This window comes from Manis pentadactyla, chromosome 12, assembly GCF_030020395.1.
Source record: "Manis pentadactyla isolate mManPen7 chromosome 12, mManPen7.hap1, whole genome shotgun sequence".
Lineage (NCBI taxonomy): Eukaryota > Metazoa > Chordata > Mammalia > Pholidota > Manidae > Manis > Manis pentadactyla.
In genome coordinates this window covers 2,589,285-2,605,629 of record NC_080030.1, presented here as the reverse complement: position 1 = coordinate 2,605,629, position 16,345 = coordinate 2,589,285, and the positions used below count along the sequence as shown (strand labels likewise).

General features: G+C 54.9%; 1 protein-coding gene across 1 annotated transcript in view; it reads left to right on the top strand.

Moving 5' to 3' along the window:
- The window catches only part of GNG7 (G protein subunit gamma 7), a 101,460-nt gene that overhangs the window by 7,271 nt on the left and 77,844 nt on the right, over nucleotides 1–16,345 (top strand). The window contains exon 2 of the mRNA XM_036890646.2: nucleotides 15,332–15,388. The gene's annotated coding sequence lies outside the window, so the exon portion shown is untranslated. The remainder of the gene's footprint in view (nucleotides 1–15,331; nucleotides 15,389–16,345) is intronic.

Below are 16,345 nucleotides of genomic sequence, written 5' to 3'. Positions count from 1 at the left end.
CCTTAGCGGGCCATGGCGGGACGACCCCATTCTTCTCCCTCGGAGCCGCACCCCTCCTGCCACGCATTCAGCCTGGGAGTGGCGACCACAGACACGTCCTCGTGTAGGTCACATCCCCGTGAGTCTGGCACAAGGGCATGAATTCCTCGGCGTCTGGGGCTGCCAAGCAGTCCCGCCTTTGATTTAGGCCCTGCCTGCCCTGGGCTGTAACCGGCTGTACATGCACGTCAGGTTGGGGGGGAAGGAAGGTGTGCCTGGGGGAAAGCAGCGAATATGCCGTTGAGAGTTCCGTCATTTGAGGAAGAGGGACCCAGGTTGTATAATACATGAGAGGTGAAAGGTTGGGAGTCATGGAACTTTCTGGAAGACAGAGGGCATCTTGACATAGCAAGGCTTCCTGCTTAGCCCCTGGATGGGTTTCTCCCTGTGGTTTTGGGTAAAACATGGACCTGCTCTGCTGTGGGTGCAGTGGAACAGGATCGCAGCCCAGGGTCATTCTCAGGGTTGAGATGCGGTGGTAAACCGGGCGGAAGCAGACAGCGATCGCTGCGTGTGCTGTAGTTGCTGCTGACGTCACACTAATGTTAGTGTTGTAGCATATGTCATTTTCTTACTCCCCCGCCATGGCAGGGACCAGGTCAAGGACAGTATCAGGCTGCTCCTGGTGGCGTGGGGGCAGAAGCCACCATCAGGCTGGTCTGGCTTAGGAATTGGGTTCGTTTGAGAACAGCAGGGACCCTCTTGAGAAGCCATTGGTTTCTGGTTGGAAGGGGGTCTGGCAGAGGCCGGACAGGCCCGGGCTGTGGGGGGCAAAGGTGTTCATTCAGCTGCAAGGCCCCACATCGAAGGCCACTCTCCCCCTAGGAGATGAGGCTGGTAGGGTTGGGCTGTCGTGAGGCTGGCTGGGGCGGGAGGTGAAGTCGGGAGGGGGCTGCCTGCCCCTTGTCCCCACTAGGCTGAGTCCGCTGTCAGATGAGCCGCGTGTGAGCAGGATGCAGAAGGCTGGGATGGCAACACCAGGTGGCGCCATGTTGTCCCTGGGGGTGAGCCCGTGGCTTCTCCCTCTGTGGCCCTGTTTGCACGCCCAGCGGGTAGGGTGTGCCCCGAGCCATGCGTGGCCAAAGAGCTCCCCCTGGCCTCCCACACACCTCCCTCCATGTCTCCTCACTTGACCGTGGGGAGTGGTAACCCTGAGCTCAGAGTTTCGGTGGTGGTGGGATGAGATCGTTGCTGGTGTGGGTGCCGTATCTGCCCCACGGGCCTGCGTCGGCGATATCGACTTGGCGTTGTGCTCCTCACCGCGCACGTTTCTGCCCTCCACACCGAGCCTTCTCCAGAGGCATTTCATGTAAGTCGGGATCTCTCCATTTTTTTCACAAATCATTAAACACAGCGCCTCCCCTTCGGCACTGGTTTATCTCCAGACAACGGTCCCAAGTCATCGCCTGTAGGAAAATTCTTGGTGGCATGTACGGAAATGTAATTAAGCAGCATTTTCTTCTCTGTGGTGCTGACACAGATTTGGGTCTGTAATAAAGACGAATGAGTCCCTTTGGACCCACAGGCCAAACCAGGCAGGGTCCCCCCTCGGCACTGCTGACATCGGGCCGGGCTCTCTTTGGGGCCATCCAGAGCTGTGCGGAGGGCTGAGCAGCCTCCCTGACCCCCACTCATGACAACCACACACGTCCCCAACATCACCTAGTGTCCCCGGGGGGCAGAATTGTCCCCCTTCCCCTATAGCGCACCCCTGTGCAAGGAATATAAGTTTTTCATGTGTATTTCTTCATACGCCATGGGACTCTGGGAAGTGTTTTCTCGGCAGCTCTTTGCATGTTGAGACCCACAGGGACTGGTTTAGTTCATGACTGTCCTTCAGGGCTCTCCTCAGGCGGTGGGGGGGCCATGCAATCTGATATTTCCGGTCTCTAACCGGCCTGGTTTGGTAAATAATGTCCCCTGCTTCCTCACCTTTGAGCGGCAACCTCTTTCTCCTTGCCACCCTGCCCCTCTGGTCTTTTGCTTACTGGTTTTCAGCGGGTAAACTGCACTCGGCCGTGGCGCCCCCTCTTCTGACTGTTCCCTTCACGTTTCAGGAAAGCTAGACTCCTGCGTTCTGTGATGTCTCAGGGGTGTAATTTGGCCCCCTCTGTGGCAGGGGGGACCCTGTCGTTTCCCCTGTGCAGCTGCCTCCGAGAATGTGATCTGTTTGGGTTCATTCATGGACACACCATCCAACTGTTAGGGCGGTTGGCACGGTGGGGAGTATGTTTGAAGAGGATGAAGCAGTTTGCAGCCCCAGAGCATTTTCCAAGTGTTAAAACATTACCACTCCCAAGTGTGTGAAAATCTGGAATTTTATCTATTCCAGTCTCAGCCAGAAGGCGAGGCGTTATAGCAGTTCTGTTTTAAGAAAAAGTAGTACGACTATATAATGTATAGCATTATTTTCTGAATCAGTCTTTCTCTGGTGACGTACAACAGCCCAGCTTTCGAACCCGCTCGTGTAGAAAGACTGCCTGATGTAGCACATGCTGTCGAGTGTGGAGATCTGGGTTCTGAACGTCACCTGAGGATCCCTCTGTTTTCTTCACCGCCCCCAGTTGCGCCTCGAACCAGGTGTCCCTCCGCTCAGTCACCTTGGAGAATGTTCCTCTAACCGCACTGCTCTTGTGCATGCCTGCAAGAGTGGGCCGCTCTGCTGCTTGTATTCCAGGCATACACACTTGTATGTCTCCAGCACACTTCAGATTTTATCTTCCGAAGGTAGATTTGAATTTGGGAAACTGCTTGTAAAATGTGCTCTAATGCTGCGTGACAAACCACCACACTCAGTGGCTTTGAATGACACCGCGTGTGACCTCACAGCTCCCGTGGGTCAAGGAACCTAGGCGTGGCCTGACTAGGCCTTCTGTGCAGGGCCGGTCAGATTGCTGGCCTGGGCACCTTCTCATCTCAGCTGGGGAGGGATCTGCCCCAAGGCCACCCACGTGGCTGCCGGCACGTTTCGTTTCTTGTTGCTTTTGGCTGCAAGCCACGCTCAGGGTTTGGCTGTTGGCCAGTGGGTGACCTGCTCATCGCAGTGGCAAAGGGGAGTCTGCTAGGACGATGGGCATCACGGTCTCACATCAGCTGATCACAGAAGCAACTTCCTGTCACCTCCGCCACCATCTGCTGGTTAGAAGCAAGTCCCAGGTCCTGCCCACACTCGGGGAGGCGATGACACCGGGCAGGAGGGCCAGGAGTTGGGCATCTCTGGGGGGTCGTCTCGGGGTGCTCTCTGCCTAGCTGCAGGTAAGCAAGCAGGTGGCCCCACGGAGCAGAGCTGAAGTGGACTGAACGGGAGGTGTCACTGCCAAGTCATGGGTCCTGTGTCCTAGGTCTGAGATTTTCACCCTCTCTCTGAAGGCAATTTCCGAGGACGCATGCGCAAGCCTCCTGGGGTGGCATATTGCTCTGAGGTAGTTTCTCAGGGTGGTGATTGGAAGGGAAGGGTGCCTCCTTAACTTCCGTCGAGTCGGCTCACCCCCCGATGTGGGTCACCTGGTGTGTTAACGGAGAGCTGGAGACCAGCCTTTGCGTGTTTGGCCGGGATGAGACAGAGGGAGGTGTGCTCGGAATAGTCATAGATTTGCAGTCTTCCAGGCATGGGTTTATGGGTCGCTTGGTGCCGTCCCGTCCCCAGCCGGGGAGGCTTTCCGTTTGACCTATTGGCCTGCACTGATGGTTGCCTTTGTCTTTCCCTCTGGGTCATGAGGCTTTCTCGTGTTTCCCATTTCTGTCCCTTCTGTCTCTGGGAAAGTCTTTAGCACGTCACTTCTTCAGGCTCAATTCTTCAAGTTGTATTTTCCACACACCTGGGTTTCTCAACCTGGGCCGTATTGGCGTTTGGAGACAGATAACTCCTTCATAGCGCTACACTATGTTAGCCAGGACTGATAGGATTAAATTTTGAATGATCAAAGTACTAGGCTTGTGGCAAATGAGAGTTCCGGTTTTACGTCTGGGCATGAAACAAAGAATCAGCTCCCCACCCCTCAGTCTCACCATGGTAACTGTTAATGGTTTTGACATTTTCTTGTAGAATTTTTTTTCTTGCATATACAGGTATATATATGCGATATAATGTTATAAAAAATACATATTTGGTCATTCATATGACCAAATACGTATCTCTCAGGTATATGTGGTCCTCACCCATAGCCTCTGAAAACACTGCAGGGTCCTAAAGGTGAAAGGGTGTCCTGTCATGTTCACGAGAAACTTAAGGGCCCAGGGCTGCCTCAGCCAGTGGCCAGTGAGCCAGTCAGTCAGGACTGTGCAGCGAGGCCCTCACAGAACCCCTGAGAAGAGCTTGCTGCTCTCTGCTCCCCTCAATCCTGCTTTTCAGTCGGGCAGGACTTCTATGCTTGGGGAGCCAGAATGCCTCCCTGTGCCCCTGAGCCAGGCCCCAAGCTCCGCGAGGGCAGAAGCTCCTTTATTTGGGACCTTGCCCTGTGTCTCTCGTCACCTGGCTGTTAACTGGTGTCCTTTACAGTGTCCTTTATTAAATTGGTAAGCGGAAGTGTTTTCCTGAGTTCTGGGAGCCATGCTAGCAAATTAATCGACCCCAAGGGGGAGGTCATGGGAACCTCCAATCTGTAGCCCGTGGATCAGAAGCACAGGGAACAGTCTGGGGCTTGCGACCGGCGTCTGGAGTGGGGGGTGGAGGGCAGTCCTGTAGGACGGAGCCCTTCACCTGGGGATCTGGTGCTGTCTCTGGGCAGAGAGCGTCAGAATTGAGTTCTCGGACATCCTGCTGGTGTTCGAGAATTGCTTGGTAGTGTGTGTGTGGTAAGACCCCCTCCCCACCACACACACACTAAAATTGGGTCCAGGAACCCCAACACAGTTAGACTACTGTTACTGCTGTGTATAATACTGTTGTTGTTATTGTATATATGAGTAGGAAAGGAACACATAGCAATATATAAAATTCATCTTCTTAAGAGCGCTTGAGTGTGGATGACTTGTGCCAGTTAGCGTGCTGGTCTCATCTCTGCCGTCTCTTCGGGCCCCTTGCAGTGCTGGGGCATCTAGGGCTGGGCGTCTGATAAGATGCTCCTCTGTGGGTCAGGACCTTCAGGGGCCCTCAGGACTGGGTCGCCCCTAGCCCCCACCCGCTTGATGCTGGGAGCTCCCCAGTGTGGCAGCCACAGACGTTCCCAGACATGGCCCAGTGTCCCTCGGTGGGAATCGCTGGGTTCCACTTGAGCTTTGTTGTTAGAGTTTGAGTTCTCCTTTTCCTCTTACTAGCTTTGGCAATGTTTTATGTGGTGGTGTTCAGCTTTTTTAAAAAAACAACAGCCTTTTTCCGTATCTGACATGGAATGGGAATGGCTCCTGACCTGCAGCCACGTCGAAGAGAGGGCGACACGGATCTGGCTCCTTGGGGCCCAGTGCAGACGGGCAGCTGCAGCCACTTCTTCCTTCTGGGAGTGGTGTCCACAGACGTGGCTTCCGAGCCCTCCTTGGCTTGGAGGCCTGTGGGGGCCAGTGACCTTTGTGCCCCTCTGTACCCTGGAGGGCTGGGCCCCATGCCCCCAAGGGGCTCCTGACCTTCTCACCATTTGTGCCCTCGCCCCCTCACCTGGGTCTGGTGGGTCACAGACTAAACCCTATCCAGACGCCTGGGAGCTTAACCAACGTGGGAGTTTTTTAATTTCTAAAACATAGTATCATGGCTGTGTACTGATAACTACTTAGAGTCACTTTTGAGACAAACCCGTCGAGTTTGAAGACTGGCAGAGACTTTTTGACAGCGAATCGTAAGGCTATTGTGAACGGCCGCGTGGTTATAGCAGCGTATTAGTTTCCAGCCAGCAGACTTTTCTTTAAAACAGACTTGCCTCGGAGTAGGGTTGGATTGACAGGGAAGGTGGGGAGGCAGTGGAGTTCGGGCACCCCCACCGGTTTCCCGTCGCTAACATCGTAGGCTGGGTTGGTGTTGGTCACAGTTATTGAACCAATATTGGCACGTTATGATGAACTGCACTCTACGTTTTATTCACATGTCCTTATTTTCCCCCCAGTGCCCTTTTTCTGCCCCAGGACCCCACGTGATGTTTGTCCCCTTAGACCCCCTGTGCTGCAGTGATTTCTCCTACCTCCCTGGCCCTTTGTGCCTGTGCAGGGTGAAGGATAGGCCAGGAGCCTGCAGGATGGCCCCTGGCCTGCTGTCTGGTGTTTTCCTGGGATCTCACCGGATTATGGGATTTGGGGTGAACGCGCAGGGGTGAGGTGTCCTTCTCATCACAGCCCCTCAGGAACATGTGCTGGCCACAGGGCTTTCCTCTGTCAGGGCTGACCTGGGTCTTCTGGCTGAGGCAGAGCTGGGTGGGTTTAAACTTGAATTCTTGCCAACTGTAACCATCAGGAGATTTCACGATGAAGAACCTCCCAGCTTCCCAGGATATTTGGAAGGGCTGATGGTGCTGGGCCGCCCCCCGTGGGATGGCAGGGCTGGGCCTGGAGCAGGGCTCCCTTCCAGCAAGCCAGGTGTCATCTCTCCAGGGCCTCACATTGCTGTCACCCGCCTGCCCTGGGGCCCACCTCAAACTCATGGCCCTGGGATGGGCCTTGGCACTCAGTGCCCCCTTCCTGGGGCTTCAGCCCCGTGGGGGCTGCTTCCATGCCCCGCCGGGTCCTAGCACACCGTCCTTGCTCTAGGAGGTGGCGGGAGAGCTGGAATACAGGAGGGCGAAGGCACCTGGGGGCACGGTAGGGTCCTGGGAAGGCCGTGGCTGGCTGCTGGGGCCACACGGGGCTCCCTCCCAGGCATCCATGGGTGATCAGGGGTGACCCTCGGGCCTAACTTCCTCCAGAAAAGGCTGGCCGAAGCAGGTGACCCAAGGGCCAGGCCTTGGAGGTGAGAGCCAGATGTACACGGAGGCAGGGCAGGAGTGCTGGCTCCAGGCCAGCACCTGCTGAGCTTGGAGGGCCAGGGCCTGGGGTGGGGCTGGGAGGGCACGAGGGCAGGCCTGGAGGTGGTGCTGTGGGCAGAATTTTGTCCCCCAAAAAGATGTGATTGAGTACTAACCCCTGGGGCCTCTTTTGGAATTAGGGGTTTGCAGGTATAACTAGTTAAAGTGAGTCCTGAGGACTAGGGTGGGCTCCATATCCAACTCATGGTGTCCTTATAAGAAGGCCACATGAAGACAGACACACAGAGGCCACGGGGTGACAGAGGCGGAGGTCGGGATGATGTGTTTACAAGTGCAGTGACCCCAAGGACTGCCGGTGGCGCCCAGCAGCTGGGAGGGAGCACAGTACAGACCGCCATCAGAAGGAGCCGGCCCTGGGGGCACCTCGGTCCCGGGCCACCGGCCTCCAGAGATGGGACGGGATCCATTTCTGTGGGTTTAAGCCACCCAGTTCTGTGGTCATCTGCTACGGCCACCACAGGAAAAATACAGGTGGTGAGGGTCAGACCCTGAAGTAAGCTGGGTGCAGAAAAGAAAAGCAACCCAGCAAATGACACGTTTGGAACCCACGGGGTGGAGATTGGCTGGAGGCGTCCCAATCGCCCTGGCCTGAGTCTGGTGTGTTGCGTTGCTTGTCCCCCTGCTTTAGACTCTGAGCACTGGGCCAAGTCCTCGCTGCCAAGGGGTTACTTTTAGGGGCTAGTAGTTTCTGTATTTACCACTGGGCAAAGTCTGGGGACATTTTTCATTGTAAAGTCTGGGGGTGCCCCTGGCACGGAGTGGGAGGGAGCCAGGGGTGCTGCTCAGTCCCCACAGTGCCCAGGATGGCCCCCAGAGAACAGCTGGTCCCGTGTCAGCAGTGCTGGTGGGGACAGAGGTGACCTTCAGATGAAAGAATATTCTCTGGGTCTCAGCACTGGATGCACAGCTGCTCGGAGGCAGCTGGGACCCTGGGAAGGTGAACTTGTCCTCTCTCAGCACGTTTCCCCCGAGCGCTGACCTTGCAGTCAGGGCACATGCCTCCTCCCCCGAGCACTGGAGCTCAGGGCACAAGCCTCCGCTCGTCCCACGCAGGAGCAGGTGGGGATGACAGCACAGCTCCGCACCGGGGCCTCAAAGGCAGGGCCGGCATGCACCCCCTCCTGGGAGCCGGGCTGCTGTGGGCCTGGTGGGCGGGAAGGGGCAGGCGCCCCTCCGGCTGAGGAGGGGAACCGGGTGGGCGTCCTTGGCCAGCACCAGGCAGAACCGGGCCAAATACAGCTGACCCCCAGGGAAGCTGCCTCTGTGGCCTTTATTCCTTCAGCATGATGGTCACTGGGCATCTGTCGTTGTCTTGACTGGTACATTTCTGGCATGGAGTGCTTGGGGGCCAAGGGTGCTGTTCAACCCCGCACAGTGCCCAGGATGGCCCCGCAGAATGTCTGTAGGGCCAAGGAGAGACTCCAGTAACGTAGCATCCAGTACGTTAACTTGCAAAGACCAGGCACCGCATCATGTTAGCTGTCTTTATTTCTGGTCCACAGTTCCACTCTTATAACCCCAGAACTCTCCCTCTGTAAAGCCACTGCCCCACTCAGGCCCAGGCGCTGCGGCCTTCCGAGTGAATGCACCTGTTGCCCGATCTGCCTGGGATGTTCCAGAAGCTTCCTCCATCAGTGGCTCCCATGTCAGGTCCGCAGTGGCTGATGTGGGAGCCACTCAGCACCTGCCTCTTCTTCCCTCCACCTTCCTTTCATAAGAGCAAACTTCCCCTGCCAATTAACATATCCTGTTTTTAGCGTCTTTCTTTGCTAGGTCTTATATAATCATCTCATTATTAGACACTGTCACAGGGACTTAATGTTCCCTCAATCACATTTTAAAGCTTTCTCTGGCATAAGTAGCTAATTGCCTGTCGTCACCCCCTTCTTTTCGTTTCTTTTTAAATAAACCTTTTGTTTCAGAACAGTGTTAGATTCACAGAGAAACTGGGACGACAGTGCAGTTCCCGTGTTCCCCACACCCTGGGCCCTGCTGGCAGCATCCCCGTCAGCCTGGCACGTGTGTCACCCTGAACAAGCCAATATCGATATGTCAACTCAGCTCCATACTTTGGATTTCTCCAGCTTTTCCCTAAAGCCCTTTTGCTGCCCCGGAACTCCATCCCCAAGGCCCTCTGGGCTGTGACTATTCCCTGGGCTTCCCGTCTGCAGAAGCCGTTTCTCACCCTAGGGATGGACGGTGGGGGGTATCACTGCTGGCGACGTGGCACATGACGGTGTGCTATCTAGAACTCTGTGACAGTCTTGCTCACCATGTCCTTGACAGCGGGCTTTGCTCGCCTGTTGACAAAGGTGAGGTATTTACTCTGAAGACAGGTGGTGGAGTTTTCAAGGTGATAGGAGAGCCACAGCCCTTTCCTGACGCCTCTGTGGTTGTGTTTTGGGTTATGGGACACTCTGGGGTATTTTGCCGGGGGAGGACTCGGGGCCGCCTGGTGCTGTTCTGTGTCGCCCAGGATCTGATTTCAGGATGCGGGTTTAGGCCGCTGTCGCTGCGGTGGTGTCCAGAGAGCGTTTGTGGCTGGCGCAGCACCACCTTCTCCATAGACTTGTCTTCTAGTTCTGGAGTTGCAAACTACAGCCCCCCGGCTGAGTCCAGGCCACCTGCTTTTGTAAATAAAGTTTTATTGGCACGCCCATTTGTCTACAACAGCCTAGCTGTATAGTAGCAGCAGAGACAATCTGACTCAAAGCCAAAAATATTTACCATCTGGCCTTTCCACATAAACACTTTGCTGGGCTGTCTCGAGTCTTGTCAACAGTGTAGCTGATGCAAATTCTAATATAGTAAAGAAATTATGATACATAACTTAATATATGGTGTATAACATAATAAATTGTAACAAAGCAGTTGAGTGCCACAATATGTCAGGCGCTGGTTTATGCATTTTATAGGTATTCATTTACTTAATCCCTGAAATGAACTGTGAGGTGGGTACTGCCATCATCTCCGTGGTACAGATTCAGAAACTGAGGCATGGAGGGGTCGGGAAGTTGTGAAGTCAGGACAGCGTGCCATTGGGCTGCTGCCCCTCAGATGCGAGAATGCATGTCCCCGCCCACCCCCCTTCTGTGGGTCTTAGCATAGCTATTTTCACTCTGAGTGGTAAAAGAACTCCATTTGTACACATTTTCTTCCTTTTGTGTGTCAGAAGTTGGCCTCTTCCCAGTTCCAGGTGGGGTGTGTGCACCAGTCGCTGCCCAGGGGGTGATCCTGTCCCCCGGGGATGCTGGGTGGTGTCTGGGAATGTCTGTGGTTGTCTCCCGGAGGGTGCTCCTGGCACTGAGGCGGTGGGGGCCAGGGGTGCCGCTCCCCCCACCATGCCTGGACACCCCCCAGAGGATGACCTGTGCCTATGTCTGCAGTGCGGGTGGGTAGAGGCCCTCAGTTAATTATTGGGGAAAAAATTGAGTCAAATCTATCACATTACATAGCAGAATAAACCCCCGATGGCCAGTATGAACCAGGGTGGCCCCCTGTTACACAGAGGAGGGCTGGGAGGGCCTCTGAGGTGCAGGGGCGGGCCTGAGGGCACCAGCATTCTGGGCTGGGCTCCAGTGCTGGGCTCCCAGTGACCTTCAACCCCTGACGTCACGCACGCGGTGCCCTTCAGCCCTGTCTGATTAGGGCTGTGATGGGGCCTGTTCAGCGTCAGCCTTGCATCGCCTCCCCTCAGCCCCATCCCCCAGGCTTCTCTTCCCCCTTCATTTGCACTCAGCGGCTTGTCAGGGTGACATATTTAGATGGTTGCTGTGGTGATGAGTGAAGACTGAGCGCATAAAGGACAGCACTGCATTTCTATATCCAGCCTCCAGTGAGGCAGGCGTGCCTGCCACATGCTGGCGGGATGTCAGTGTGGGAGGTAAGGGGGCTCAGACATCCCGGGGCTGCCCACTTGGTCCCCAGACGAGGGAACTGTGGCCTGGGCAGGGGCAGATTTGCCTGTTGCCAAATGCTGGGTCCCTGGTAGTCCCTGCCTCTGGGGGACGTGCTTCTCAACTGGCGGAATCCGGCCCCCCGGGGATGCTGGGAGATGCCTGGGGATGCTTGTGGGAGTGCTCATGGGATGCTGCCCAGCCCCCCACAGTGCTCACCCCAAAGAGTGATCCAGTCCAGTGTTAGTGGCACCTATGGGGAGAGGTGAGAGGTCTGCTTTAGAGGGAGACAGGTAAAATCAGTTGATTTGTTCAGTTTTGGAAACCATGTGCTGGCATTCAGTACAGGTCCTGATGATTTGTGAAGGCCCTGAGACTTCATTTTCTCACCCGAGTTGTCCTACCGCCCTCTCTCATGGAATTGACTGTGTCCTGTTGGGTTCTTGGGTCTCTCCCAGTTATTAGGCCTATAGATCCTGGGAAAACGAGAAACGAAGAAACCCGGCCACTTGGTGTTTTCTATTAGAAAAATGCAACGTTGACTAAACGTCCACATGGAGATGTCAGGGGAATCAGCCCAGATGGCTGATGTATCAGTTATCTATTGCTGTGTAACAAATCACCCCCCAAAACTTCAAACAACAAGCATTAATTATCTCAGAATCTATGGGCGGGGAGTTTGGAAGCAGCCCAACTGGGTGGTTCCAGCTCAGAATCTCTCAGGAGGCTGCAGAGCAGTGTCTTCTGGGGCTGCCTTGTCTGAAGTCTGGGGCCCTCCTCTGTTCCCCTGCGCCAGGGCCTCTCCACAGCAGTGCTCAGGTGTCCTTGCGGTGGGGCAGCTGGCTTCGTCCCCAAGCAGATGATCCCAGAGAGAGCAAGCGGAAGCCGCAGGTCTTGTATGACTTAGTCTCGGATGTGCCACGCTACCACTTCCGCCACATCCAATTGGTCACACGGCCTGTCTAAAGCAGAGTGGAAGGAGGCTCCACAAAGGCGCGGCTGTCAGGAGGCAGGGTCTCTGAAGGCTGGCTACTGCAGCAGGTGCACTTATTTGTGGAAATGAAGACTGGGCCTTAATTTACTTGCCTAGCTGCACCATTCTGCCTCCCCCACCCCAAAAAAAGGCACACCACCTGCCATCATGAGATGCTGTTTCAAGAGGATTTGGTGATTTCAGCAAGAATTAGCCCCTGGAGTTTTGAGCACGGATCACTCCCAGGGCATTCTGGGTAGAATTGGGTTTTCTGGAACCGTTTTGGTTGTCACTTGCTCACTTCAGCTCCTGTCACCCCTCTGCCCTCCTTGCAGCATTGCAACAAAGGGAGGAAGAGGGGCCTTCCTGGGAGCCTCATGCCAGCAAAGGGGAGGGGCAGCTACAGGAGCAGGGCGAGGGTCAGGCCGAAGTGCTCAGAGCCTTGGCGGGAGAAGGAGGCAGAGGCTGTCCTCTGCTCAGCGCCATCTTGCAGAAGCAGGCTGCTCTCTGCCGGAATGTGCTTCCCTCATGTCAAACGGGATCTGGGAGCGATCTGAGGGAGGGGGCTTGGGGCTGACTCTGTTAGGGCTGTTGTCCGATCAGCCACCCGTGTCCCTGCCCAGGACCCACCACTTAGAGACATTTATCCGTCAGATTTGTGGGGCCCTTTCCTAATTAACCAGGGAAAGTGGGCACCACCAGGAGAGTGCCGGTGGAAAACCCTTTGCTGCTCTTGGTTAGAGAGCCCTGATATTTCATCTTCCTTCAAGGTGACAAATGACACATCTGAAGCCTGCAGCTGAGACGAGGCGTGTTACTGGACTCACTGCAGGCCAAGCCTGCTCCCCTGTGCCCGTCCTGCGGGACCGCAGTGGGGCCCCAGGGTGCCGCCTCCCAGGCCCAGGCGAGGCTCCGGTGGGAGCTGCCCCAACATCACCCAGCTCTGTGGGGCCCTCCTGGTCTCCCCCCGAACCTCTCAACCCTGCAGCCTGTTCCCTTAGCACCAACGGGATTGCACACAATCCTGATAAGTATGGAGCGCTTGCTGTGGGCTGGGCCCCGTGAATGGCATCCGACCCACAAGCAGACTGATGCCTTCCCCGCCACATTGGATCTTGCCTGTCCCGGGAGGCTCAGCTTTGAGCTGTGTGCTGGGCACCAGGTCTCCTCGGGGGACAGGGACATTGTCCCGGAATTAGTGCAATGGTCGCACAACCTTGTGACTATCCTAAAAACCACCGAATTGGACACTTTTAAAAGGGTGAATTTTATGGCATGCGACTTATATCTCAGTTTTTAAGAAAAGAGAAAGAAAAAGAAGGCATGTGGACAAGACAAGGGTCATGGGTTATAAGTAGTGCTGCCCAGGACGAGGGTGGGCAATGACAGGTCTTCCGTGGTGGTGTCCCTGATCACCACTCCTGTGGATGCCGTCTGTTCCCCGGCGTGATTTCTTTCTCCTCACGGCTCTTAGCACTTCCCGTCTGGAGTTCTCCTTGTCTGGCCCGAGGTCATCTACTTGCCTTGTCGGCAAGGGTCTCTGGGGGGCGAGCAGGCCTGGCACTCCAGGACTGTTCCATCGTGGCCTGAAACGTGTGCTCATTTCTGAACAAAGGGATGCACAGTTTTATTTTGCTCCCGGCTCTCCAAATTCTGTAGCAGGCCCCACTTCCTCAGGGTTCACCCTGACTGGGAGAGCGAAAGCCCAGCATTTTTGTCTGGGTGAGTGAGCCGCGTGAAGGTCACGGGGACAGCCTGGCACCAGTTGGTGTGACTGGCAGCCTGGGGGCAGGGCTGCGGGGCTGGGGTTCGTGCATGCTGCTTCCTGCTCCAGCCTGAGCTGGTCCGGGACCGACGCTGGGGTGGCAGTCACCTCACTGCTCAAGTCCAAGTCCAAGAGCTCAGCCAGCAGCTGGCGTTAGGGGGCTGGGGTGGGGGGATTTTTAGGTGGTGGATGTGAGGGCAGAGTGAGAAACCGTCTTAAAAATGGATCGTGAGACACAATGCAAGTCCTCAGCGGCACAGTTCACACATGGCCCACAGATGGGCACGCCCCAAATGTCCGTCAGTGGATCGATGGAGAAGCATGTGGGTCACCTACATGCTGGGGTGTTATTTGGTCATGAAAAGGAATGACGCTCTGATATGCACTACCGCACGGATGACCCTGAGCACACGGTGCTCAGTGAGACGCCAGACACACAGGCCACATGGCGTGTGACCCCATTCCTGTGACACACCCACAGCGGGCGACTCCAGACGGAACGTGGACCCATGGGTGCTGGCGGCTGCTCAAGGGTACGGGATGGAGTTTCCCTTAGGGGTTAGGGGCATGCCCTCAAGTTGGTTGTGCTGATGGGTGCACAACTTTATGAATATGCTAAAATTGAATTGTGGGCTTTGGGTGAATTGTGTGGTTGAAAATGATATCTCAACAAAACTAAAAAAAAAGGACACCTAGGGCTCTGTGTTTCCTGGTTTTGATAATGTCTCCTAATTGTGTAAGGAACCACCATCAGTGAAGCTGAGTGAAGGTTGATGTGGGTCCCTCTGTACTAGTTTTGTAACTTCTTGTGAGTCTTTAGTGATTCAAAAATAAAAAGTTGAAGGGTCATGTACGTAGACAGTCCCTGCAAGGTGGGGGCATGTCTCAGCTTCCAGATGCTTGGGCATGTTGCTCCAGCCCTTTCACCTCTCATTCTTGCTGCCGCCCACTGCTGCCCACCTGGCTGGGCTGCCCAGGGCACTTGTCTCACCTGAGCGCTTGGAGCAGCTTCCGTCCTAAGTGGCAGGCGGGCCTGGTGGAGCAGAGCCTGCTAGGTTAGAATCAGCAGTGCCAGGATGCCAACGGGCATTTGGGACATTCCTGAGGCAGTGGTGCCACCTGCAGGTCGCGGTGGGGATTTCATCTCCATCTTGGCCCTTTATTGACAACAGATCAACCTAAAATTTGGAGAAAGGGAACCAGCTTTTAAACTTTTATATCAAGTTACTTTTTAAATACACTTTCAATTTTTGAAGAGCTTCAAAGAGACTTCCCATCTGCCTGCCACCCAATTTCCCCCGTGGTCACGTCTTCTGTAGCCACAGTGCATGTGTGCCAACCCAGAGACAGACGAGGTGCATTTCTGTGAACTCAGCTCCACTCTATTCCGATTTGCCAGGTTTCCCCTTGCATCCCTTTTCTTCCCAGGACCCCATCCAGGACTGTACCTTGCGTCTTAACTGTCCCAGCTCAGACAAACCCGGCTGAGGTGGTTACCCTGCAGGCACATGGCCCTGGGGGTTGACTCAGTTTCCTCCCCATCCCCCAGGGAGCCTTGTGTCATGGTGCTGTGTCTGACGTGTGGCAAAGTAACCTAAGGGCTGGACTCCCAAATGGTCTTCACGGTCGTCCCGTCATGAGTGGCCGACCCTTTTTTATGTGTGGTATATCTGGCCAAGTGATTCTCAATTAAAGTGCTGTGTTTTTCTTCCAGGGAGTGGACTTTGGTTCCTGAATCTCGGCACTGCAGACGACGGGGCCTTGTGCACAGGTCTGTGTGTGGCGTTACTTTTCTTTTCTCCATGTTTGGTTCATGTGGCTGCGTTTGGTTGGCTGTTCGGAGCCGGGGTGACAGTTTGGAGGTTTGGCTGTCCGTGAAGGCAGCTCTTGCACCCAAGAGAGGCTTCACTAGGGTGCCGTGGCCTTTCACCCCATTTCCTGTTCGCGGGATGGTGATGCGTCCATAGCCGGCTGGTAACCAGTCCAAGAGCAGGCTAAGTGGCTGGACGTGGTAAATACACGGCACATGTTGCTGCGGCGTCAGGAGATGCTTCTTTAACAAGTTAGAAGCAGAGCTGAGGCTCAGCCCCTGGTCTCTTAACTCGTATCTGTCTGTGTATCTCTGGTCTTATTCCCAAAAGGATTTCTAGTGGCTTTTATAACATAGGAAGACGATATAATGTGAAAATAAGTTAGAGATTGCTAGAGATACCTCTGTGCCATGGCCTGCCTGTCTCGTTCGCTGGGACCCTGCTTGGTTTTCTGCCTGGCGGGCGAAGCCCCACTCTGTCTCCTTACTCCCAAGTGTCTTGGCTACTCGCGTGGGACTCTCTTCCATGCAGTCTTTAGAACACACTGCTATCTAACAGGAATTCTGCTGGATCTTGGATTGGGATTGCATTTGATTTATCAATGAACTTGAGGGGATTTAATATCTTTATGATGTTGAATATTTCAACTGTCTATGCACGTGTGTTTAAGAGAAAGAAACGTTAGGAGAGAAGGCAGACCCCCCAAGATGACACATTGTATGATTCCATTTGGATGAAGTTTCCAGAAAAGACAAATCTACAGGAACAGAAAGGTGACTGGCAGCTGCCAGGCACTGGGGTGGGAATGGGGACATGAGGAATCTTCGGGGGGCAGGGCGAAGGGAAGGGTCCAAAGCTGTGACACAGCTCAACAAGCTTACTAAGGAATCTCTGAGTCATGCACTTCAAACCGGTGA